This window comes from Rattus norvegicus, chromosome 7 (assembly GCF_021556685.1).
Source record: "Rattus norvegicus strain SHRSP/BbbUtx chromosome 7, alternate assembly SHRSP_T2T, whole genome shotgun sequence".
NCBI lineage: Eukaryota > Metazoa > Chordata > Mammalia > Rodentia > Muridae > Rattus > Rattus norvegicus.
Genome location: NC_141540.1, coordinates 78,693,102 through 78,720,911, shown reverse-complemented (window position 1 = coordinate 78,720,911; position 27,810 = coordinate 78,693,102). Strand labels below are relative to the sequence as shown.

At 42.8% G+C, this 27,810-nt stretch overlaps 1 long non-coding RNA gene across 3 annotated transcripts; it reads right to left on the bottom strand.

Annotated features, from left to right (window-relative positions):
• Nucleotides 1-225: 225 nt before the first annotated feature.
• On the bottom strand, nucleotides 226-27,810 carry LOC120093634 (uncharacterized). Of its 3 annotated transcripts, none has more exons than XR_015625496.1 (5): nucleotides 26,790-27,117; nucleotides 26,191-26,386; nucleotides 10,659-11,364; nucleotides 4,586-4,720; nucleotides 226-2,803 (listed from the first exon to the last, which is right to left on the bottom strand). It is a non-coding gene; the product is annotated as an uncharacterized LOC120093634 (long non-coding RNA). The 3 variants fall into 3 exon arrangements; XR_015625494.1 differs by lacking the exon at nucleotides 226-2,803 and adding an exon at nucleotides 3,245-4,464; XR_015625495.1 differs by lacking the exons at nucleotides 226-2,803; nucleotides 4,586-4,720; nucleotides 26,191-26,386; nucleotides 26,790-27,117 and adding an exon at nucleotides 27,498-27,810 and having other exon boundaries at nucleotides 11,071-11,364.

The following is a 27,810-nucleotide window of genomic DNA, read 5'->3' as shown; positions in this document are numbered from 1 at the left end:
CTGGGATATTCCAGATGCCAGTTCACACTTGCTCCTTGGCTGCCTAGAAGACACTTGTGAACATCTAACATGCCAAGGAAGAACTGGGAGAAGTAGTTTAGAGAATTCTAAACTTTGTACAATAGTTCTTTAAAAACAGTAACAACAAAGTTGCCAAAAATAAAAATGAGCATCTAACTGCACCCAGTCCTAACTTAAAATTAAAGGAATCCGTCCTCTGGTTTTCCATTGTGTTTACTTGTTAGAATGAATAAATGAGTTAGAAATTATACTGGGTTCCCCTGGGAACATGTTGTACAACAGAGAGTTACATATCAAAGGCAGCTGTACCTGTAAGAACCTGAGGAATACATGATAGGTCAGAGCAAGATGCAACCAGTCACATGCAGCATCTGAGGCTTTAATTCATTCTATGAGGTGCCATGGATGTGGGGAAACTCAACTGTCTTACCTAGATGCAAAGAGGTTTGGCTTTAAAATCAATTAATTGTTACTATAGGCTGCTGTCTGGAAAGGGGCAGAAGCTTGCACAAGGCTTAATTCTGAGGCCGGGAAAGTATTCGTAAGAGACACAGTCATGGGCTGTTAGTGAGCCCAAAGAGGTCTGCATGGATTTCTGTAGATTCCCTGCATTTTTTAGGCTGATGTGATTCCTTCCCCCATCCCGCTGTCCCACCCTCTTTCCTGTACTGGGAGTTGGACACATATCCTCATGGATGATAGGCAAGCCCTCTACTGCCACACTATATCTTCCTTGACTTGAACCGTGGAACAAGTTTGCCTGCCTGGAAATGGCTTTTATAGGACTCTGATTAAACATGTTTTGGGGAATGCTGATTAAAAGGCCACTCCTACCTCTATCTTTTGGTCTCCTGTCCCATAGGCATTCTACCTATTGGGAATTTAGTACAACATAGTGGGTATTGACTTCGGGGGCACCCAAGTCTCTTATGATAGCATTTCTTTTTTCTTTCTTTCTTTTTTTTTTTTGTAATAAGCAAAGGCGAGGTTTATTACGGAGATCTATTACGGGGATCTCCAGGTCAACACGTATCCTGCGCAGGAGACAGAGGTATCGACCCCGAAGCTCAAAAGTCAGGGGTTTATATAGGGAAGGCTAGGGGGTTTGGCGCGGTTACACACAATTGGTTAATTTCTGGTTCGGCTATAAGTGATTGGCTCATTTAAACATGGCAGTGAGATTACAGCACAGCAGGAGAGTACGTATTGACTAGGGCGTTCAGGATTTTAGAAGCTAGGGGTGTATTAGGGTTTGAAGGACATCTGGTTAAGGTGTGACTCTGAGTAAGCTGGGGGAGGTGCCTTTCTGCCAGATGGTTAGAGTCAGTCCTGATAACTCGGGCTGGTTCCTGCATTCCTTTTCTTTATCTTTATGGTCTGTTAGTCCTAGCGGCAGGGCGGGGCTGCCTGGACTTGCTTTTCACAGTGTTTAGCCCTGAGTCTGAATTTTGAAACTTATTCTTTTAACTTCATATTTTTAAACCTTAAATCTGTATAATTTTCCTTTCATTCCCCTCTTCTTCTACTAAGTAATTCTAATCTTAGAATTTTGATATCAAATCTCATATTTGGTTTCACCAGTTGTCCTAACTGACTGGTACTGTTGTCTCAGAACCATTAACCGCACAGCACCCACTCAATTTTTTAACAAAAGCAATTAACCTGTTTGTCACGCAGGGGCCAAAAACTAAAACCAAGAAAATTATTAGTAATGGCCCAGCTATAGCAGAGAGTAGGGTAGTCATCCAGGGAGACCGAGTGAACCAAGACTCAAACCAACCTTGTTGAGCATCTCTATCTTTTTGTAGGAGTCAAACCTATTAACTAGTTTCTTTAACACACATGGACCTATAATCAGAAGCAGAAGCAAAACTAAGAAGGGTCCCATAAGGGAATATATCAGAGTAGTCATCCAAGGAGATCTACTAAACCAGCTCTCGAACCATCCCTGATGCGCTTCTCTGTCTTTTGTCTAACCTTTCTCTAAGTTTATTCATGGAGTCTTTAATTACTCCTGAATGGTCTGCATAGAAGCAACATTTTTCTTTCAGTGTAGCACACAGGCTCCTTCTTTAAGGAATATCAGGTCTAATCTTCTCCTATTCTGAAGGACTACCTCTGAGAGGGAGGTTAGGTATTCTTGGAGGTCAGCTAAAAAGTCTTTCACTCTTTTTATATCTAAGTCAATGGCAGTTCTGAATTCTCTATAAGCCTTGCATTGCAGGGCAATGGCAGATGTCCTTGTGCTGCCCTTGCAGCACCTAGATAGCCTTAAGTAATTCTCAACTCCTTTTTTTTTCTTACTAAGTCTTTAGCATCAGGATTCCAATCTGGACACTATCTAAACCTACACACCAAGGTCATGACTAGCTTTTAGAACTTCTAAACTTATACAGATTGTGATCCCTGAGGCACAGTCCCAAGAAGTGTTAGGAGTACTAACATATGCAATGTTACATCATTTGTAATAGAAATCAAGCCTATCTCTATACCTATCTCGATGGAACCCAGGGCAAACATGCTGAGTGTCCCTCTAGGTCCCAGCTCTCAGCCCCAACAGCTAGTACACGGCTGGTGAGGGCTGAGAATTGATGGCTGTCAGGGTGGTCAGCAGCACCAGGTATGGTCCTTTCCAGTGAGGCTCGAGTATCTGGGTTCGGTGCCATTGTATGTAGCCGAGTCTCCGACCTGGAACTGATGAGATGTCTTGGGGGTCCCCGGGGCATAGGCTGCTGCCAGCTGTGACCAGACTTCTTTCTGTATCACCTGTAGGTCTTTTAGCCTGGCATAAAAATCATTATTACTATGACATGTTGGTTCAGTAACATCATATGATAGCATTTCTAATTTGTTATCTCATTCCTGTCTTTATGAAACTACCCTGCTATTATCAAGCCATGTGTCTAGTGACAAGAGAATTGGTTGTTAGGATTAGAAACCATGGCTGTTTCAATTGACCTCTACTTCTGCTAATCCCAAAGATGCCAGGGAAAAGTCCACTCATCCAAATCATCATGGCCAAACTAATTAAAGGAAGTAATTAGTTAAAGCAGGTTTTTTAAAAATTTGTATACACGGGCTACCTCCCCTAAAGTGGAGTTCAAGAGGTCAGCCTTGAGCATGAAGATAGCTCAGGAGATTTCAAATGGGAGGTTTGGGAGCAGAATAGGTGGCTACTGTCTTAGTTAGGGTTTTGTTGTGTGAAGAGAAAACACGACCATGTCAACTCTTATAAAGGCAAACATTTAATTGAGGCTGGCTTATAGTTTCAGAGGTTCAGTTCATTATCATCATGAAGGGAAACATGGCAGCACACAGGCAGACATGGTGCTGGAGAAGGCAGCCAGGAGACCATGTGTTACACTGAGCATAGTTTGAGGATATAAGAAACTTCAAAGCCTGCCAACACAGTGACTCATTTAATCCAACAAGGGCTCAGCAATTAATGTCACATCTGGGCCAACCATTCAAATACATGAGTCTAGAAGGGCTATACTTATTCAAATCACCACAGTTACAGAAGCAGAATACAACAAGGTAGTCATTGCAATCTTTTTAAACAACAGTAGGATTTTCAAGATGGCCACTACCTTTTGAAACACAGACATAATTGTCATTTCCTGGAACAGGCTGTACAGAACCATTTGTAGTTAAGGGTATGGGGACATAGCTGATTCTTGAGAAACAAACAAGTACAGTCCTAGTCTTTACTATAACATGGCTTTTAATCCTAACATTGAGGCAGGCTGTTTTGTCATTCCCCACTTGTATTATATGGATGACCTTGTTAAATCCTTGATAGGGTTTTTAGCATTATTTATCTGGGAGGAAACAAAATTTTCAATGCCTTGAAAGGATGCATGCCTGCTCAGAAGCTATACCAGCCTGATTGACATAGGAAGAACAAAATTTTAAAGGTCATTTAATCTTGGTATGTCAATAGTTACGATAAGTAGCCATTTTGTCCCCTTTGCTAGGGAGTTTCCCTTGGACTTAATAGTCCAGCCCTTTGTTAAGGATAAGGGGCGATGTGCTCTCCTCTGTAACTACCTCCTGCTGAAATTAGGATGCTGTTGTCAGGGCCCAGGAAGACTGGAACATTAGCTAAAGAAGAAAAAGAAGAAGAAGAAGAAGAAGAAGAAGAAGAAGAAGAAGAAGAAGAAGAAGAAGAAGATGACGAAGAGGAAGAGGAAGAGGAAGAGGAGGAGGAGGAGGAGGAGGAAGGAAGGAATTAAGTATTTATTCATCAGAAGCATCTTTTTCATTGATCCAGCTGAAGAGACAGGGGGCAATCATATCAGCTGGTCTACATCAACTTTCAGCAAGTCCAGGGCTTGTTGGTTTCCTCAGAAGGCCACTGGCCTGGTGTATATCCGGAGCAGTTTGTAGTCCATAGCTGATATCTGGATGGTGTCTACAAGCTCAGTGCCAGATAGATAGAGACTAGATACAGAAATTAACATTAAAATAAATACCTAAAGCAAACTTTTACATTTAAAGCTTCCCCCCTCAGAATAGGAAATATGCATGGAAACTTAGGCTGATAATAGACAAGAATACTTACCTGGAGTCTGTTAGATTAGGAAAGGTAGATTTTAGTCTTATTCTGACTTTCTTGACTCCTTGAAGCTTGTTTGTAATTTGCATCAAAGTCCATATTGTAGAAAAGAGCAGCAGCCAGCAGATGTTTGTAAAAGAGCTGGGGTAGAATCATGGTTTTCAGTTAAAAAGCATGAACATTGTTTTTTTTCTGTACAGAAGGCTGGGTATATAAATTGGACAGAGATGTTTTTAGCATAACCCAAGTGTTGAGATCCCACCAGAGGATTCCTAAGTCTCAGTTTCTGTGATTCAGTTAGGCTGGCCTCTCTAATTTCTGTCTCAATACCCTGTAACACCTGACATTCTATGCTGAACTTGTCCAATCTCTTGGCACCCAGTATCACAGATGGTCCTCAGGGTTTCTGTGCACCCTAGGCATTGAAACCCTGTCAATGGGCACTCAGAAGTTAGGCCTCTCTGATTTCTCAGACCCCAGTCTCCCAGTGCCGGTCATAAAAGGAATTGGTAGCTCTGGCCAAACTCCCAAGTAACCAGAGATAACAAAACGGGCTGTGTGACATCTCCCTTGATGCCCTGCATCTAGGAATATTGAATCTCATCAGCTCTTCCCACTTTCCCAGAGAAAGATCCCACAAATTCAGAACAGAACCAGATGTCACAAAAACAAAGTTAAAAATGTTCCTATGACTTACCAGGAGAGGCCTTTTTTAAAAAAATGGAAAAAAAAGATGCTTCTTGTTTTTCTTTTTTTGATACACTTGTTTGCTTAGGGGGTTGATGAATTGAAGGGATGTCTCAGGACCTTGGAATGTCTTCAAAGTATGCACCCCCTAGCGAGCAGCTCTTCAGTTTGGGAGGACCAGAGGGAAGGGTCCAGCTTCTGAATTTCTGAATTTGGACTGGGGTCTTGATATTGCTGGGGCCTCCATATGTTAATCCCAAAGATGCAAGGAAAAAAACTACTGACCCAAATCATCATGGCCAAGCTAATAAGTACATAGGCTGCCTCCCCCTAATGTGGGAATCAAGAGGTCAGCTTTGGATATGAGGTAGACAAGGTTTTTATGACTCAGGATAGTCAAAATGGGGGATTTGGTAAGCAAAATAGGCAGTTACAGAAACAGGACATAAGATGTGGTCAAAACAAGGTAATCATTATAACTTTTTGAAGCAAAGGTAGGGTTACAAGACACTCATTACGGTTTTTGGAACAAAGATGCCATTACCATTTCCTGGAAAAGGCAATACAGAACCATTTGTAGTTAAGGTGAGATATAAGCCAGTCCTTCAAAAACAGGTTTAATCATAAACTGAAATGAGTTTGTCTTTATTGTAAGATGACTTTTACACCTAAAATAGAGGCAGGGTGGTTCATCCCATTCTCAGAGGGTGGGCTTTTCATAAGGAGACAATGCTATGTGGGTGTTTTGACACCAGATATGTAAAGTGAGGCCATGACTGCTTCAAGGTATGGTTGAAGGTTTTTATTGTAAGCAGGAGGGAGGGAACAGCCTGAGGCACCTGGAAAAGTCTAGAGAGGTAGGGAAAGTAGAAGACTAACGTGGACAGAATGGTCTGGGCAATAAAGGAGAGGGGTGCATGGAAAGCGAGACAGAGGACCAAGAGAGAGGGGCAAGAGGAAGAGAGCCTAGAGAGAACAAAAACAAGAGAGTGTATGGTCAAAATGGCAAGCTTATACAGGAATGAGAAGATGGGGAAAGAGAAACCCATGGGCTGGAGAAGTTTAGAGTAGGGGGAAGGGTGAAAAGAGGTGAGAGGAGCTGAGAAGGGCCACAGTTACTGAGTGAGGCTGGAGGCTAACATGTGCTTTGGTATGCTAATAAGCACCACAGTTAGTCATTTGTTCTGAGTTTTCTTTTGGACCTGACAGTATTCAGTATAGAAGAGTCAAGCACTGTAAGTATTTGATTGGTGATCCTGGCTAAAGTCCTAAAGTGGGAAGGGCAAACTTACATTAAAACGTCTCTTGTTTTATATGGGATACATTTCTGCCTTTAGGTGGAAAGATCTGGTCATCTGGTTTCCCTCAAGGATGGTGCCATATCAGGGAAATTGTCTTTGGGGTTGGCAGAGTGTATCAGTGGCAGTAGGTAAACCATTTTAGTGAATGTAAGTCCATGCTGTTGGTTCTACATATAGCCACTGTTCTGTCGTCACCGTATATCATAGCCAGCGGACTGTCACGTCGGTTTTTGGTCTCTGTTCCATTGTAGGCAATCTCTATCAGACTTTGTAAAACCATACCAAGTATGATTACGTCTTAGTAGTGAGAAGTGTAAAATGCAAACATTCCTACAGAAGGGGATATTCTAGCATGCCCTGGAACAATCTATACTCTCTGGACACATGCCTCCTGTATCTCTTTAGGTTTTGACTTTCATCCTTCAAAATTTATACATCTTAGCATGCTGTACTTTCAACTCTTGATCATCAGTTTTAAGTATTATGACACTGATACAGGAGACCTTACTTGTGTTTTTTAGAACATCTCAACAGTCTGGGTGCCACTATACTATACTATACTATACTATACTATACTATACTATACTATACTATACTATACTATACTATACCATATTATTCCATACCATACCATACCATACCATACCATACCATACCATACCATACCATACCACCTACTATAATTTGAGTCTGAAGTGTTCTCCACACATGCATGTGTTTCAACATTTGGTCCCCAGCTGGCGCCACTGTTTTGGAAGGTTGTGAAGCCCTTGGGATATGTGGCTTTGCTAGCAGAAGTAGGTCACAGAGTTCAAAACAGGCTTGGAAACTGACATCTGCTCCTGGTGTTGGCTGGAAATTTTCATTTCCAGATCCATCAAGATATAACCAAATTGTGCCAAAAGCTCCTGTTACTACTGAACACACTGTTCTGCCCATCATGCCTTTTCCACCAAGATGGACTGACTGTTCTCTACAAAACCGTGAGCCAAAACAAAGCTCTCTTCCTTTAAATTGCTTCTGTCGGGTTTTATCACAGCATGGAGAGAAGCAGCCAACAATGCCAGGAGGCAAGCAGTTTGGCACAGCCCTGGAGTGAGACTGCAACTGTGTTGAATTTTCTATCCTGTGCATGTGAGCTATGCATTTTCTTCATGATAGGAATGAATACCAATGCAGCCTTGGTTATGTACCATGGAGGCCAGGCCAGTCTGCTCTAACAGATGACTTGACTGAGTGTAGTGATAGTCTACTGTCATCTGCCATGTTTCATCTTTTTGCTTGTTTTTTGTTTGTTTGTTTTTGCCAAGGTCAAAGTGGATGGGGCTATGACTAAGCTTTACATTAGAATAGTTTTTCAGGTCAACACCAATCTGTGTCATTTCCCCATGAAGCAGTCATAGTGCTCATGCACTCCCACTGTTAGGAACTTGGGCAGTTTCAGAGAATTCTATTTGGCCTTTCTCCCTAAGTAACATACTCCACAGATTAAGGAACCAATGAAAGCATTCCATTCTGCTTACCTCCAAGTATATCCATTCCAATGAGAAACATGAGTACACTGGACAGTCCTGAGTGCCGCCCACCCCTGTGAGCAGACATGGAGCATAACCACGTTTACTGTTTGGTTCTTTTGTGACCACCTTTTCTAGTATGAAACTAGAGAGCACTTTGGGCTCTTGAGTATTAACCTCAATGTAGATATGCTTGAAATATCCACATTGTCCCTCGCTCCAGTGCAAAGTTTTCTAAGTAGACAGAAGTGAGCTCCCTTAGGGAAGGGGAAGCTATTATGGAACACTGTTGCTGCTGCAGTGTTTTATGATCAATTCTTTTGGTCTCAATGATTAGTTCAGAAATAAGCCAATGACATGCAAACCAGGAATATGCTTACCAGGAATCCTGGGAAAGGCCATCTTATTCTCGCTTAGAGGGACATGAATGAGAGGGGATGTAGTTACATTAAATGGCAAAGCCATCAGTGACTACATGGGGACAGAGAGAAGTAGGAATATAAATGGGAGGAATGAAGGTCATTGCCTGGTGATGGAAGTGGTAGTATGTTAATCTGCTCTAAACTCCACTGTGGGTGTGTGAGTGCTCATTGCTACCCACCCAAGTTTTTTGGATTCACAATGAAAGACACACACACACACGCACACACACACACACACACACACACACACACACACACACACACACACAGAGAGAGAGAGAGAGAGAGAGAGAGAGAGAGAGGGAGAGCGTTTTATTTTTAATATGCCCTAAGCAGCCCAGTGGCAGGGCCACTCACAAACTTCTGAGTTGCTAACACCTCCCCTCTGATATTCCTGAATTATTACTTACTGAAATCTATATTTCATCTCTGCTACCCCAGACCCAATAGAGGGTGTGGCCTCTGGGGCTGCTCTTTCTCAATTTTCACATGGCTGGTCCTCTGTCTTCTGCAGCTCTCATGCTTGCATCCTACTCCTTCCCTGGCATGGCAACTTTCCTCCTCCCTTGCATTCCTTGCCCAGGAACCTCAAAGTCCTGCCTCCATCTCCCTGTTCAACCATTGGCCACCAGCAACTTAACTTACCAATTAGAACCAGCTGGGGGCAAGGACTGTCAGGGTCTCACACACAGCTGTGCAAATTCTCTTGTAATTTGGGAAATCAATTAACATAGTATAAGCAATAAACCAACACCCATTAAAAAGACCCCTTCTCTCAGATATACACTGAACACAGTCATAGCAGTTATGTAAACAATAAGATATGATATACACTAGTAACGTCCAGTCCATCAATTTTGTCAATGTAGGTACATTATTCTAACATTTATCCTAACTTAAAGAGTTTACAAGCCTATCCCTGAATTATGTTCTGATTTTAACTTATATTACCATCTGAAAATCATCCTTTCAAATCTACATCATCTCCCTCAATGCTAAACAACTTAAGTCTTATTATGAGACAAATTGAGAGTCATCATATTGTCAGAGATCTGAGAATGAATTAAATATTATCTGTATAGGAAGTTCAAAAACATAGCTTCCAAAACTTAACCAATTTGTAGAGGCAGCTGATTACCTGAACAATCCCCTATTCCTCAGAACATAGGAACATCTGTCTTCAGTCTTCTGTCCCAGAACCATCTTTTAGAGCTTAAGTGAAGCAAGAACTATGAGGGACTAGCTTACCCTGCCTTAGAAGGGCTAAGCTATCCACTATCTTGCATCATTTGTTCTTTCCTAGACTGTATTTTTGTCTATGGATGAATTAGGGCAATTCTTGCCCAGTGGCTCCCTTGCCACAACTGGAGCAACTCCATATGGAGGCTATGATACTCAGTGTCTTCTTTGAACCATGAAGGGGGTACCGCAGGAGCTGATGTGTCTTTTAGTCAAAAACCTAGTAATAATGAAATGATTATAAATGCTATATTCTGTGGATTTCTGATGTTTTTGAAGACTATCAAGTATATCTGAACAGTTAAACCTTGACTGCTGTAAGCTATTTCTATTTGAATAGTATTGAAAACACTTTATTATAATTAAATTAGAATCTGATATAACCATGAGTTTACTATCTGGCCCCTAACTTGTGTTACTCAATCATCCTAAATGGTTTGTAATAGTGAATGGCCAAGGCCTTGTGTTCTTAAATGAGTTGCATAGGCACAATGCCTATCTAAGAGTAACAAAATTAATTTTAAATTTTGTATCAATATACAAAGTTTTACACCAAAGAAAATCTTAAATATGTATCAATATATGAATTCTGTACTAATGTAAGAAATTATAACTTCAATTTTGCATCAATTATAAATATTTCTATCAATGTAAGGTTATGGCTATATAATGTTTTGTTCAAGAATAAATTTAGTAATCTGTCCCATCTATTTTCTCCTGTTCAAAATTATGACCATTTCCAAATTATGCCTTAAAACGACAACCTGTCTATAATTTATAAAATAATCATAACCAGACACCCAAACCCAAGGGATCAGGATGATGACTTTCCTCAACTTTTTCCTGCTGAATAGGGGTGACAAATATTTTTTAACGTGGTGCAGAGGAGTAGGAAAATTAGAAAAATTGGTAGTACTTAAGAAAGCTAGCTTTAGCATCTGTTAGCCAGTTATCCAGTCTCTGTATGCTTAGAAGGCTCAGGATTTGACTGAAGTTCTGACTGGCTCTTTCTGCAAAGCTGGATGAACCGAGGTTATCAGGAATCTGCAGCTATTCCTGGTACTGTTTTGGGAGGCAGGAATCTGGAGCAGCAGGTCATTTTAGTGTTCTGGTGGATGAATCTTGTCAGAGGTGTACATTCTGTAATATATGGATCTTACAACCAAAATTTTAGTGCTATTAAGATATTCGAATGGATTATGCAAGGATGAATTTTTGCTCCTTGTTTGGGAGGTTCAAGACAACTATCCCTTTATGAGTTAATTTGGTCAATGACCAATTGTAATGAATCATCCTTCGTGCCATGTGAAGGATGGCACGATGAAGGATTCCATAACCAACGGGATTTATTATCTAATTTTAGCTGAAGTTTTGGCTAGAGACATTTTTATGTCTAATTCAGTTACAGGGCTGTTCCCAAGTGTAGGAATCAAGCAAATCAAGTTAGCTGTCACTTTTGATGTTTTTGAATTTTTCTTTTCTGTAGCCAGTATCTCCAAGGGGTCTTCCCCTGTCATATCTGATCCATATCACCGTGGAAGGGATCCAAAGCCTTTTCTTCTTTCCTATTATCACAAATACAGAGTCTCTCTTCCACAACAGCATGTCCTTGGTCCAGTAGCCTGAAATCATCAAAAGTAAAGATTGATTGAAATTGGCAGCCTCCTTCAGTCCTGTCCTATTTTGACCTTATCTTAAAAGACTTTTACTATTATAACCACCAAACTTATAACCACATGCATTTTGATAATTAAAGCAATTCAAAGCAATTAAAGCAATCTAAACAAATAATATTATCCATTGAGACAGTGTTTTCCCACTATCTCCTGTCTTGTTGTTACATGATTAATTTTTAATAGTCAGATCAAGGCCTATATTTATTCATCTATGTATATTAAAATTCTCCCTTCAATGGGGATTAATATCTCTGTGGTGTATATACATATATGTATAATTTTTATATTTAACTTCACTTAAATTTCCTTCTATATTTTTGCATGAGCCTATTTTAGGCTATTAATTTGTCATATCAGGCTAAGCAATCCCAGAATTCCTGTGTAGACCTCATTCAAAAGAACTCTAGGCCTTTTCAAATTTTCCTTATTTTTCTCAATCACTCTCACTTCTGAGGAGATTAATATCTCTGTGAATATATATCTCCTCTTTCTCTTTATATAACTTGAATTAACATCCTTTCCTATATATTTAACTTCAATTAAATTACCTTCTATATTTCTGTATGAGCCTATAGGCTATCACTTTGTCATTCCAGACTAAGCAATTCCAGAAATCTTGTGTAGACCCTGGTCAAAGGTTCCCAAGTTCTGCCCTGGCATAGACTTTCCCAAATTTCTTTCAATGTATTTTTCTCATTATTCTATTCTTTCTATCTTCATGACTTTGTTTCCTATTGAGATCAGAGGCCTGGATTTCTTTATTCCACGTATACCTAAAAACACTTAAATAATTACCATTATACTCCCTTCTATCCTTAAAAACAATTACATCAAATTTGATTCATCCCTATCCTTTGTTTACCTGATCTTTGGGAGCAATCATACTCTACTGTCTGCCTTTCTCTGCCTTCTGAGTATCCTGTCTGTTTGCACAGCAGGGGCTCCCAGCACCTCTGAGTACTCTCTGAGGCAGTCAGAAGCCTTAAAGAAGGGCCTGGGGCAAATCCCTGTCACCCATCTTTGTGTGGGTCAACTTGGGGGACTTAACTGTGTTCCAACTCATGCCTGAACCTCAGAATTATGTGTACCTTTTGTTCTAGCTTGAATCTGTGTGGTTTGGGGAGGGACCACATGGCTTGGCTCGGCTCAGCTTGCCTAAGAAACTAATTATCCCCAACTCCTAATCTCATGTCATGGCATATGTCTTCCATTTTGCAATCTTTAATTAATTTTTAAAAGTGAGTACAAGCCTAGCATGTTGGGCGCCATCTGAAGCGGTAGTGTGTAACTCTGCTCTAAACTCCCCGGGGGTGTGTGTGTGTGCTCCTCAATGCCCACCCAAACATTTTGGATTCAGAATGAAAGACACACACACAGAGCCTTATTTTTAATATGCCCTAAGAAGCCCAGTGGCAGGGCCACTCACAAACTTCTGAGTTGCTAACACCTCCCCTCTGATATTCCTGAATTATTACTTACTGAAATCTATATTTCATCTCTGCTACCCCAGACCCAATAGAGGGTGTGGCCTCTGGGTCGCTCTTCTCCAATTTTCACATGACTGGTTCTCTGTCTTCTGCAGCTCTCTGCTTGCATCCTACTCCTTCCCTGGCATGGCAACTTTCCTCCTCCCTTGCATTCCTTGCCCAGGAACCTCAAAGTCCTGCCTCTTTCTCCCTGCCCAACCATTGGCCACCAGCAACTTAACTTACCAATTAGAACCAGCTGGAGACAAGGACCACCAGCATCTCCCGTGCAAACGTGTACATTCTTATGTAATTTGTGAACCCAATTAACATAACATAAAGAACAAACCAGGGGCTGGGGATTTAGCTCAGTGGTAGAGCGCTTACCTAGGAAGCGCAAGGCCCTGGGTTCGGTCCCCAGCTCCGAAAAAAAGAACCAAAAAAAAAAAAAAAAAAAAAAAAGACCAAACAAACCAAATGCACAACACGTGACACTATTTGAGTTGAACTTTTACTTCACTTCACACTGAAGTGAGCCACTATACTCTTACATTGGTTAGCTTTATTGTCAGCTCGGCACAATTTAGAGCCATCTGGAATGAAATAATGTCAACTCAGAGACTGCCCAGCTAAGAATGTGCTTTGGATCTGTCTGTGAGAGACTGTCTTGACTTGTGTGGGTGGCATTCTCCTTGACTAGGTGTGTCTGGGCTTGAGTATGAGCCATTGAGTGAGCTTGTAAGCAGCGTTCCTCCATGGTCCCTGCCCTGAGATTCCTGTCCTGGCTTCCCTCCGTGAAGGACTTTTGACACGGAAGTATACACTGAAATAAACCGTTTTCCAAGTTGTTTTTTGGCAAGAGTGTTTTATCATATCAAAGGAGAGCAAACTAGATTAATGTATGTGTTAATCATGTGTGAGGGGTGCTTGTGGCCCTAGCTTGCACATTGAGGGAGGTGGTGTTTTGTGACAGGGAAAGGGTAGTTAACTATGGCTTTTCATGTTGAGCACGGGTGAGAGAGCTTGGCTATGTTATTATATAGCAGAATAATCAAGTAAGCTTTTCAAACCCTCTGCCCTAACTCGTGTGTGTGTGTGTGTGTGTGTGTGTGTGTGTGTGCGTGCATTTATGTGTGTGTGCATTTATGAATATGAAAAATTGTATAACCCTCTTAAAGAGGATTTTAATATAACCCTGCCCAACCACTAGACCTCTTTAACCTAGATCAGAATGTATCGTACTGTCCATACTCCTTCCCTGAATATGTCATAGTAGTGACAACTTTGGAATTTTGATTTCTTTAGAAAATACAATACAATACAATACAATATTATAAAATATGTCTTTGTTTTAATACCAGGTGTGGAATATGGGGCTGCTTCAGATTGTCCACAGCGGCTGGCTGTGATTTGCTTCATGCTCTAGCAGAGGCGTAATTTTTGTTATCCGCAGATAGTTTCTGTGATTGCCTGACATTTGGAATTCTGGGGACATTTTAGAGGGTATATAAATGTTAGGACCCTTAGATGTGGGGTGAATTATTGGTTGTTAGTTGGTTATAGTTTGTTAAGTAATCATAAGCAAAGAAGAAACAACGAGAAGAAATTATATATCCTGACGATGAGGATCAAACTTGCTCCAAGGACTTTAATCAGCAGGAAGTAATCTACTGATGTAGCCCCCTTTCCAACCCCTGACTTTATTCAGGGATCTCTTTCCTTTCTTCTCTATCCTTTTTTTTCTCTCATATCTACTATTGGGGGTTGAAAGGGTTGAAGAAAAGGGACAGAGAGAGGTGGAAGAAAGAATAACCCACAAAGTTGAGAAAGACAAGCTACATATCTCCTTGCTATACAATTGGACCTGTGTATAATCAATACTCCCCCACCTCCTGCGTACCCCACTGGCTAATTTTGCTCAAGGGCTATCTGTCTTAGGCTTTCCTGGAGTGTGGTCTCTTCCTCATTTCTACCACCTCTCATTTTGTTCAGGTTGATCTTTTTATATTCTATGAACTCATGTAGTCATAGAACTAGGAAAACACAAGGAGCAAATTCACAACACAATTCCCTCTGTCATGAACAGATTGCCAGGGTGCAGAAACAAAAGAATAGATAATTAAAGGAGAGAGTGGGAGGTGAGTACTAAGAGAACCAGGCCTTTGATGCCTGGAGGTTAGCCTCTTCCTGTTCTCTCTCTCAGTGTTGCCACAACAGCCTCTCCTTTTCTATCTACCAAACAGATTTTATATGGTACTTGCACTTAGCTGGCTCCTCTGAACCAAAACAGTGCAGAAAGGGTCAGGGGAAGGACATGTTCTTGGACTACATTGGCACAAGGCAAATGTGATGGATAGAAAATGCAAACCATATGCACAGCACCCTCAATGTGGGATTGGGGGGGGAAGAGTCCTCTCAGAGAAGCTTTCCCCAGCTGCAGCCTATGGGAGGTGCCAGCAGGCTGAGGAGTGTAAAGGGAGGGGCTGGGAGGGGGGAGATTGGAGAAACACAGCTGTAATGATTCTTTAGCTTCTCCGGAGAGTACTTAAAACACTCCACGATGTTTCATCTTGATATCCCAGAAAGACCAAACAATGTCAAAACAGCAGACCAGATATGGCCCAAAGTATAACACACTTGAGGGCATTCTGAGTTCCCTGGGCTTCAGTAACTATTCTCTCTCTCTCTCTCTCTCTCTCTCTCTCTCTCTCTCTCTCTCTCTCTCTCTCTCTGTATGTCTCTGTGTTCCCCCTCCCGTGTGTGTGTGTGTGTGTGTGTGTGTGTGTGTGTGTGTGTGATGAAAGGCTGTGATGGACTTAGAGCATAGTAGAGGGTTCTGGCTAGTACTATTCTTTGTTCTTTATAGGCTTCCCCGGGAAACTCAAGACAGAAAACAGCAAGTAACAAGGATTGCTATGCATTGTAGACAGAATCACAGTTTATAGAAGACTGGACTGGGAGACGGGTCAGTGAAAGAAGCCCTTGGTGTGTAAACAGAGGACCTGCCTCAGATCCCTAGAGTCTATTTAACACCTTCGTGGGAGCACATGTTTGTAACCCCACTGCTCCTACCATGGGACCTGAGGTAGAGCAGGACTGTTTCCAGAGCCTCAAGGACCAGTTAGCTTAGTGTTCATAGCAAGCAAGAGACCATGTCTCAAAGAAGTCAGAAGGCAAGGACCGAAGCTAAGGTTGTCCTCTGACCTCCATACATGTTCTGTGGCACATATGTTGGAGCCTATTTCTCCTTTCTCTCCTACACAAGAAAAATTTCAAAGGTGAGAAGTTCTTTGCAAAGTCACCTGACTCGAGTAAGATTCATAGATGTCATTTGGCTCAGAGCCATCATTGCACACTGGCAGAAGGCAGAAGACTTGTTTCTGGAGACGGCATCGCAGTTGGAATCTCCTCATCAATTATCATGGATAGATGTGAGGCTGGAAGGCTGGCAGGCAGTTTGTGCCATCTGTGAACATCTTCGAAAAGATCACCAGGGAATTTGGATGCCTGAGAGAACAGGGCCACAGTCCCCACACCGATTTATGTGTGGTGTTGCTCTTCATTACTGGTAGGAAGCACCTGAACACAAGTTTCTAGAGAGCTGGAATTAGCCACACCCTTCTATCCGTCCTTTTTAATTTAAGTTTTTTTCATTTCCTCTGTTTTTTTTTTTTTTTTTTTTTTTTTTTTTAGCTTTCTAATTCCCCCCCTGGGGTCAGCACCAGCAGTGAATGGGTTCCAGAGAGGATATTAAGATCAGGCAAAGGGAAGGGTTGAGTCAGATACCAAGATCAGGAGGCTTTGTACCTCTGAGTGACTTGCAATCAGAAAATTTCTTTATACAGCTTCAAAAAACATTCATGGTTGGTTTCAAGAGATACAGATCCTATCATTTTGTCCTGGGCATATGTTTCTAGTATGCCCAGGGTTACAGGTTAAGCACAGACAGAAAGATCATCAACCCCGTATCCTTATTCCTAAAATTCCACAAATCATTCTAGCTTGAGCGCATAATGTAGCAGCCTGTTCTCTGGCTGGCAGCACTTTGCTGAGATAGAGAATACATAGAATTCGAGTCAGACCAGGCGAATCACCCTGCTTTAAGCAGTATATTATTAAGTTTTAATGGTTAATCATATCAAGGATTCGCCTAAGCCTCAGAAGTCAGGTCTAGGTATCATTGTAGCTGTCATTTATAATCTTGTAAGAACTTATTTAATAAGGGAATTGTTTTGTTTCAATATTAATTAACATTACAGCAACCTGGTGAACCCGATCTTTCTAAGAATGACAAATCCCTAATACCTTATTTTTCTTACATCCCTTTATACCACTCGTACTTGCTATTGTCTTACCTCAGTCTTTCTAGCTTTCGTTGCTGACTTCTCACTAGGAGCTTACTGTGTATGATCTTTTATACATAGGTGACAATTCTCAGAAATTCTAAATACACTGTAAAAGGAGTTCTGCGTTCTAATCTGCTGTCATTTCTCCTGTCCTGCTGAACCTTGTCAGCCTCCTCCAAGTTCAAACTATTCCAATTATCTCGTTTCATGAATTTGTTCAGGGGTAGATAACAATCTCCAAGGCACAGAGAAGACTCCCAAGTAGGGTGGACCGAGGTCACTTCCTTGTGGGTGGGAGGAGGTAGCACAGTCAGGACTCTCAGGGGAGTACAGAAACAATAGTGTCAGAAAAGATAGGGAGCATCATTGTGCTAACAGCCCCCCACCCCCACCCTAAGAGTGAAACAGCAGGGGCTCAAACTGAAAGTAAAGGTCAGCAATCTCAGCGGGTGGCTCAGCCTCACTGGTGCCTGTCAAACGACTTTCACCATTGCCCTAGGAAATGGCTGTGACATTTTCTAACATATTGTTAGTGGTTGTTATTGATTATTTGGGAATTTCACATCATGCACCTGGATCACACTTTCCAGTCCTCTCAACTCCACCCCCTGACTCTTGTGACATCCCTCCAAAAAGAAGAAAAATAAAAGGAGGAGGAGGAGAAAGAAGGGAAAGGAGGATGAGGACAAGAAAGAAGAAGAGGGGGGCTGGGGATTTAGCTCAGTGGTAGAGCGCTTGCCTAAGAAGCGCAAAGCCCTGGGTTCGGTCCCCAGCTCCGAAAAAAAGAACCAAAAAAAAAAAAAAAAAAAAGAAAGAAGAAGAGGAAGAAGAGGAAAAAGAGGGGGAGGGGGAGGAAGAGGGAGAGGGAGAAGGAGGAAGAAGAAGAAAAGAAGAGGAAGAGGAAGAAGAATTCTATTCTGTGAACCCCTCCCCCACTCTATGCCACTCCCCATCAATTGTGGAGAGCTACACTTCAGCATCTTTATCACAAGTTTTAAGAGTTCTCTTCTATGGCTTCCTATCTAGGCTGCTCCTTTTTGGGGAGTGGCGTAGAGTGAGGGAGGGGTTCACAGAAGCCTTCTATTTCCCTTTTTTCAACTGTGAGTCTGCAGTCATTGATGCCACTGCAAATGTAGCCTCCTTGTCTTTTACAGTGGGAACCTGGATCGAGGACTTACACATGGTTTCTGGTGATAGCATGGACCATGGACACCCACATGGCCTCCAGTGGCAGCCCAGACCACGGACATCTACATGAACTTCAGGTTTAACATGACCCGGAACCGAGGACCACAGATACCAACATGTACAGAAAATGAACAGTTCTGCATTATGAAGAGCCTCCCACCGTTGCTCAGAGCCCCGGTGATTGTGTGACTGGGCAGCATGTTGCCGGACTGAATCTGCTCAAGCCCTAGCCTGCTGCACACCACCTTACTTGGCAAGATGGTTCCAGTTGACTGCAGTCTTCTCTCAGGTCACTGTCTCTCAAACCTATCACCGCCGATGCATTTCTAGTTCTGCCTCTCACCACTGCGCATGTAGCACTCCGTCCCTCCATCTCTTTCTCTTCTCCACTACATATTCGTTTGTCACAGTGGCGTTGCCAACCGCAGTGTGGTACATGGTGTATTTTTTTTTTTGTCCAATCAGCTTTACATGCAAATAAATATTCATTGCAATGAGTCGTTGGTCTGGTTTAAGGTCTTCGGTCTCTGACATACCATACAATGCTGGATCATCACCATGGCCCAGCTTGGATTTGCTGCTGTTGCCCAGTCCTAGAAGGCCCAAGACCAGTCCTATTCAGAAATGGCATCTGGTTCTGCAGGGCTGGCTCCTCCAGGCCCTTCAGTAGCTCATAGATGGGATAGCTGTTGGAGTGGACCAGCTCAAAGCAGCGGATCTGGGCTGGGACGGAAGCTGGTTGGTCAGCCCAGGCCTGTAGCACAGGGCTCTCTTCTCTTCTAATTTTCACTGATGAGCACATAGTAAATGAGTTGATGTCATATGAGTAGATTTCTTAACTGGAGTAAAGCTCTAGAGCCCCCTTTCCTATAGTAGCACAGATAATTGTGTAGTTTTGCTAATGGTGCACTTTCAGACAAACTTTTACTACCTGGAGAGAGTGGCTCATGCCTTTAACTACAGCACTCACAGGCTGAGGCAGGAGGATTGCAGCTAGTTTGAGGTCAGCTTCGGCTACACTGTGAGTTCCAGTCCAGGTTTGGCTACAGAATAAGAATCTTTTTCTAAAATGTTTATTTTTTTTTCCTGCAAGTAGTAAGTTAATCAACTTAATTGTCTTACTATTGACATGTAATGTTTTATTTTTATGTTTCTTCTCACTTTTCTTCAAATAAGCCTCTTCCTTACTTATTCCTAGGCTCGTGTTAGCACAGGAGTACGTAAATGCTCAGTCGTGAATTGCAAATGACACCCTATGTGCTTCCCATTTACTGTGGTACTTTATGTTTTGGTTGTATAGAGATTATAGATGGAAATATAAATATGTTCTGTTTGGTTAGAGCATAGTAAATTATTTATTTATTACTCATCCCATTAATCCCATACTATGAACACATTTAAAACACTCAATTCAGCTGTTTTTAGTAAAATCACCAATTTTACACCGCCACCACTAATTCCAGGACATTTTCAGTGCACCCATCACCCTGTGCCCATTATTCCCCAGTCTTTCTTAGCGTTTGGTGATAGCAATCTGTCACAGGGGACACTATCATCAATAAATAGTGAATCTGACTACTGTAATTACTTTAGCTCTTTGCTCTGTATGATGGTGTCCCCACTTTGGTCATGTTCCTCTCCATGTCTTGGGACTTAAGAAATACACCAGTCCTCAAAGTGCCTTCTTTTGGGGAAAACACAAGAGCTCAAGTGTGATCCCCAGAAGCCACATAGAGGCTGGGCGTGGGAAGTCTCACTATAATCCCAGTTCTGGTGGGAGGGTAGACAGCAGGTGGGAGGGTAGACAGCAGAGATGGGCAGATTCCTGGAGCTCATTGGTCAGCCAGTCCAGCGAATCAATGAACTCCATGTTCAGTGAGAGACCCTGCATTAAAAAACAAAGTGGAAGAAGACATTCCACACAGGTGCACACACACACACACACGGACACACGGACACAGACACACACAGAGGAACACACACAAGGGCACACACACAGAGGAACACACACACATAGGAACACACACAGAAGAACACACACACACACGAACATACACAAGGACACACACATACACACAGAGGAACACACACATACACACACACAGAGGAACACACACAAGGACACACACACAGAGGAACACTCACAGAGGACACACACACAGAGGAACACACACAGAGGAACACACACATAAGGACACACACAAACACACACACACACACACGGACATTTCTTTTGGTGAGATGTCAGAAGAGCTTCAGTTAAAGGTCCAGCTGCTGCAGGTGCCTGGCATGTTGGGGCAGAGCCCACCTTCTTTCTGTAAGTAGGTTCTCACACAATGTGAGGATGCAGCTTCTCTCCATCACTATTCAAGAAGCCATGAGTCAAAGGGAAGGAGTGAGAGCAGCTGGCAACCCACTAGCAGGTTTCACTTCTGTCCCCACACCCTCCAGCTCTGCTGAGCTAGAGGGTTTAGTTTCAGAGGGTGGGAAATTACTACCAGTCGCATATGCATTTCACCTGGAGCTGAGACAGCCACACTGTCACCCTCGTTTCCTTGTGCTTGGGAGTCATCAGACAGGTATGAGGCCAGTTGGGGTGATTGATCCTGGTTTTCAGATTAATTCTACATCACACCAAAGGAAAAGAAGAAAATATGAAATACAGAAAGTTCTTAGGATTTCTCTAAGTCCTCCCCACAGAGATGACAGTCAGTGAGAATCGTTAACTTCCAATTCAGACTGCACGTGCCCCAGAAATGAAAGTGGGTTATGTCCATAGGTTAACACGTAGTCAGCGGCACTGCCTGCTAAGCGCAAGAGGATTTAAAGCAGTGGGATAAGGTGTATTAATACGATGAGCAGGAAACTTGTTATAGAAACAGGGATTGTAGTGTGTATGGATTTTCCTTATACACAGCACACACATGTTATGGATACTCACCTACCCCATAGACACAGGATACTTGTCTACACCCATAGACACAGGATACTTGTCTACACCCATAGATACAGGATACTCGTCTACACCCATAGACACAGGATACTTGTCTGCACCCATAGACACAGGATACTCGTCTGCACCCATAGACACAGGATACTCATCTACACCCATAGACACAGGATACTCATCTACACCCATAGACTCAGGATACTCATCTGCACCCAGAGACACAGGATACTCGTCCACACCCAAAGACACAGGATACTCGTCCACACCCAAAGACACAGGATACTCATCTGCACCCATAGACACAGGATACTTGTCCACACCCATAGACACAGGATACTCGTCTGCACCCATAGACACAGGATACTCATCTACACCCATAGACACAGGATACTTGTCCACACCCATAGACACAGGATACTCGTCTGCACCCATAGACACAGGATACTCGTCTGCACCCATAGACACAGGATACTCGTCTGCACCCATAGACACAGGATACTCGTCTGCACCCATAGACACAGGATACTCGTCTACACCCATAAACACAGCATACTCATCTACTCCCATAGATACAGGATACTTGTCTAAACCCATAGACACAGGATACTCGTCTACACCCATAGACACAGGATACTCATCTGCACCCATAGACACAGGATACTCGTCTACACCCATAAACACAGGATACTCATCTACACCCATAGACACAGGATACTTGTCCACACCCATAGACACAGGATACTCGTCTACACCCATAAACACAGGATACTCATCTACTCCCATAGATACAGGATACTTGTCTAAACCCATTGTGTCCGTTTGTCTCTTTAGTGTTTATTGCCACAGGTCTGCTTTACTCTGCTGAGAGTGTATTATTTTCTCCCCAGTCTTACTTCTTTATTATCATCATCATTACCACTATTACTATCCCATATTTTGCTGATTCTTTGTGAACTTTAAATCATAAATCCCAATCCCACTCATTTCTCAGTCCTTCCATATCTGCCCTCCACCCTTCTATCTTTCCCTATGTTCAGTGAGAGACCCTGCATTAAAAAACAAAGTGGAAGAACACACTTTGGAACTTATTCTTTATGGACACTTTTGGGTGTCATGCATGATGTGCCCCACAGTACACCCTTTTGCCCAAACAGCTGTACTTGCAGTGTTCATTTCAAAGATTTATTGGTTTGGTTCAAGAACTCTGGCTTCTGCTACCCTGGATCATTACCCAAACCCTGTTAGATATTCTGTCGTTGCTCTGTGTATGGAGATCCTGCAGTTTTGGATCTGCAGGACCGGCCCCTTCATATACTGCAGCAGCATCTTATAGATGGGTAGATGTTGGTGTGGGCCAGCTCAAAGCTCTGGACCTGGGCCTGATAGGTAAGTTGGTCAGCCTGCCATCTCTCCTACATCCACACTATTGGGGCCATCTCTCCTGCACTGCCCAGATGAGGGGCAGGGACAAATCTCTAGAGTGCTGCTTTTGGCAAGGGCCAGGACAAGTTTTACTTCTTATTGTCTGATATAACACATGTTTACAGAGAATCATGGAGATGGCCTTGTATCTTCCTTTGGGGAAAGGTTGGTTTAGTTTTGGTTGTACACAGGATTACTGTATCACATTAAGCAAAAGTATGGCATTGCTTTTGCCATATTTATAGGTAAATAATTTAAGGAGACATATTCAAAGTCAAGTTTCCAGGGGTAGAATGTGAGGTCCTCTTGCCACATGACTTCATTAGACTGAACTGAGTTATTCATTAGCCACTCTCCATGGTGGTGCCAGCATGCAGCATGGAGGTATTCCACCCCACCCCCTTCTGATTTAAATTCATAGCCACTTGGCTTTAGGTCAGGTACATATCTGATTTAGTCAAATGACCTGCTAGCAGAGCTTCAGCTTCCCAGAGGAAGAACAAATGTTGCCTGTTGAGCTGCTTCCTCTCAGGGTGGCTGTCCTGCCCTCCCTGCTACTGTGGCCTGTGGCTCCTGATCGTGGCTAGCCAGCTCCTGAAGTTGTGTAAACTGACTCTCTACAAGAAGCATAGCAACACACATCTCCCCAAAGTCTGATCTCCGCTGAACTATGATGGGGATGAACTGGACATCTGTAATCAGGCTGATGACTACAAACTTAGTGGTTGCTATTCTTAAGAATGGTGTCCTGGTTAGGTTTTTGGTTTATTTGTTTTTCTTTACCAACATGACACAAGATAGAGTCATTTGGGAAGAGGAACCTCAGTTGGGAGAATGTCTCATCAGATTGTCTGTATGCACGTCGTGGGGGCATTTTTTTCATGATGATTGAAGTGGAAGGGCCCAAGCCACTGAGCACGGGGCCATCCCAGGTATGTGATCCGGGATAGCATCAGAAAGAGGGCTTGTGGCCTCTGTTTCGGTTCCCGCCTCTGGGTTCCTGCTTTGACAGTAAGTTGTAAGGTGACATAAACCCTCTCCCACCCCAGTGACTTTTGGTCTGATGCTCCACCACAGGAGTGGAAAGCCAACGACAGCCTGTGAGGTGCGTTTCAGGCAACGTGTCTCCTCCCTCTTTGCTCCTTTTCCTTCACTGTAAACAACAGCCAAAGTCAGCGTTTAAAATAAAAACAGCAGCTCAAGGTAAGTGATTTCACTAAGGTCTGTTGCTCTGTTCACAAACCATCTCACAGGACTGTGGCAAGTGTTCCTGAAACATAAAGTTACCAAAACCACAATTGAAAAGAAAACCTTTAGCACAGTGGTTCTCAACCGCCCCAATGCTGCAACCCCTCAAACCACCACGACCTCCTGCTGTGGCGACCCCCACCATAGAGTTACTATGTTGCTACTTCATAACTGCAATTTTGCTACTGTTATGAATCTTAATGGAAATATATAATATGTTACCCCCAGGGGTCATGACTCACAGGTTGAGAACTGCTGCTTTAGGGCCTGGGGATAGATAACTGGGTGGTATATCTTGTGTTCAGCATGGGGGAGATCCTGTGTTCAATTTCCAGTGTGCCACACATAGACCTAAACCAAGCAGACCCCCTTTAGTCTTCTCTGCAGAACTGAACGGAAAACCGTCCCTATTAGAATCCACCTCGACCTTCTGTTTCCAGAGTATTTATTGCCTCAGGCCCTCTGCTGAGTGTTGGACTCAAAAGAGGGTTCATTTTAGCAATGCTTTTAAATTAAGACATATACTGGCTGTGATCAGGATGCAAAGTGAATGAATAAATGAATAAAGTAATGAAAAAAGAAATATATTGGAGCAGTGCATGCCTTGAATCCCAGTATCTGGGAGGCAGAGGCAAAGATATCCCTGTGAGTTCAAGAATAAACCAGTCTATATAGAATGGTCCTACCTCAAAAATAAATAAAAATAGATGGAATATTTTCCTGCATATGTGTATATAAATATTCTAGTGTCCCTGAAATAACTTTTTCGAATAATTAGACAGACCATACACGTCACCCTTTTCAAAATGGGATATTGAGTCAAGTATTTTAATTTATACACACTATACATTAAATTATTACATCCACATGTTTTACTTTGCTAATGATGATGCAAAGACTGTTTATGGATATTAGCTTTGCACTTAACATTGTATACTTTGCCTCTTTATGAACAATGTTTCAGTCCTATGTAACCTAGAGTCGACACTGTCCATAAACACATCGTCAGATGGTTTCAGAGCAGTCATTATGTAAGCTTGTCATTTTGCTCATCCCTGACTCTGCTATTAGACATTCAGGGGGTTTCCAGGTTCTTCCTGTCTAAACAATGCGATTGTGAAAGCTTATTTAGACCAATGTCTCCTTTCCTTAGGTCAATAGCTCTGAATGGTGTGTGTGTGTGTGTGTGTGTGTGTGTGTGTGTGTGAGAGAGAGAGAGAGAGAGAGAGAGAGAGAGAGAGAGAGAGAGATCCCCTCAGTCAGCTTGTTTTCTAACGACATTGAATTCACAGCACTACTGAAGAAGCATTTCCCCAAACCCACTTTCACACTGGACTTTTCCTTCTTCCTCTCCCTCCTCTGGTTTATAAGGTGTAAGACAGCACTGTGGTTGCTTTAAATGTGTATCATTAATTGCCAGCAAGGATGTGCCTTCTGTCTCCTGTCTTCTACTACTCTCAATATTAAAAATTTCCATTTATTTGTGTGTGTGTGGTGTGTGTGTGTGTGTATCCTTATCATCCTTATCCCAAGAGGCTGTGAAGACTAAAGGGAACTGGGTAGTGTAGTTAATGGATATTTTAAAGCAGAGAATACTTTTCAGTTTGATCAGAGGGAACTGTGGTTACATAAGAAAACTCAACTAATGGAATATCAATGCCCTTGAAGACGGAGGAAGAGGCCATGAACTAAGGGATGTGGGCAGATCCCAAAACCTGGTAAGTTTCTTCAGTAAAGCCTCCAGCAGAACTGCTGTCACTCCAGGGACAGGAACTCCAGTCAGCCCTACTGACACTCGGATTTTCTCCCACAGAGACCCGTATTGTACTTCTGACCTACAGAATGTAGAACTCAGAGTTCGGCTATTCTGAGGCACTGTGTTGATGAAAGCTCATTGCAGCAGCCAGACAAAGCTGACACGATTAGATAATGGATGCAAGTTGTGTGTGAAGGAGGAGAAAGACCAAGTTTGCGATTGGTATTCAACAACCTGTTTTCCCAGAAACATGTCAGACCCGTTCAGTTATTGTTCACACCTGTCTGTGGGCAAGAAGAGTGCATCCCTAGAAACGAAATCACAATCTCCGTGTGCACAGCATGACAAGAGATAATAACCATCTTTCCCAGGATGCACGCGGCAGCAGTCACATACCTGGGCTTTGCTGGGGACTCTCACGTGGCTGCAGCCTGGCTCTGTATGGAGGTGAACTCCGGCCTTACTGCCTGTTGTCATTGCTCTTGAAGAAGCCCTGAAAGCTTTCTTTCCTGTACTTAGAATATACAACCTTTGACTACTCCACGAAGGGAAAGACCATGAACATCATTTTCCCCAAGGGAGACTGACAGAGCTGAAAAAAAAGAAAAAAAAGCCTTGCTCTTCCCATGTCAGTTCAGCGCTAAGCCATGGGTCAGGAGTTCTAATTTCCACTCAGAAGAAACATAACAATCAGGACCTGCTGCAGGCAGTTGGCTTTTTAAAAATTTAATTTTATTATTAATTTTTTTTTACTTATTTACTTTATATCCTACTCACTGTCCCCTCCTGGCCACCCTCTCCCACAATCCTTCCCCCATTCCCCATTCGCCATTTACTCTGAGCAGACGGACCCCATGGGAAGTAATTTCTTTGATTTAATTTAATTTTTTACTTATTCACTTTATATCCCCCTCACTGCCCCCTCCCACAATCTTTGCCCCTGCCCCTCCCTTTCTCCTCTGAGCGGGTGGGGGCCCCCTGGGTACTCCCTTCACCTGGCACTTCAAGTCTCTTGGAGGCTAGTTGCTTCCTCTCCAGCTGACAAGGCAGCCCAGCTAGAAGAACATATCGCATGTGCAGTCAACAGCTTTTGGGACAGCCCTGCTCCAGTTGTTCAGGACCCACATGAAGACCAAGCTACATATGTGCAGGGGGCCTAGGTCCAGCCCGTGTAAGTTCTTTGGTTGGCGGATCAGACTCTGAGAGCCCCAAGGGTCCTGGCTAGTTGACGCTGTTGGTCTTCCTGTGGAGATCTTATCCCCTTCTGGAAACGCAATCCTTCCTCCTATTCTTTCATAAGAGTTTCCAAGCTCCACCCACTGTTTGGCTGTGGGTGTCTGTATCTGAGCTGATGGCTCCCTCTCTGAAGGGTTCTAGCAGACCTGAGCGTGGCCAACACAGGTCTGAGAATGGCAAACGTGGAGCTGGCAGGTTTTGCCTTTCCCTTCCCTCTCCCTTGCCAAACTATTAGATTACCCTCCTAAAGCTGACCACCAAGGTCTCTTCCTTGGTTTCGTTATGCCTGACTCATTCCTGAGGCTGATCACCAAGGTCAAGATATCAAAACATCAAGGTCCAGAAATCCAAGTTTATCATTTTGACTAACCTAAAATATCCAATCAGAACTTACCAACATGTCCTTGCTCATTCTAACACAGACCCCCACTTCCCCTCTTAAAATTAACATCTGCAGAGCTGCTTACCGCTGTTTCTGTGCATTTCAGCTCGAGTTGCCTTCTCTTTGCCTTGCTTGGTAAAGGATCTCACTGTGCTTATTTGTGCTCAGAAGTTGGATGTGGTCTGTGCCTTGTCAGGAGCCCAGAGGGGAACACTCTCCTGTCCTTTCCAAACAGTTCCGCCAACAGAGAACCAACCGTCATCATATGAAGCCAGGAGGGGCCATTCTCATTCAAACCACCACATTATCCTCCCAGGGAATTCTTGGAAGCAGGGGTAAACCACATTCCAGAGCCTGTTCTCCTACATCACTCCTTGTGGCAGCAATATAACTACACT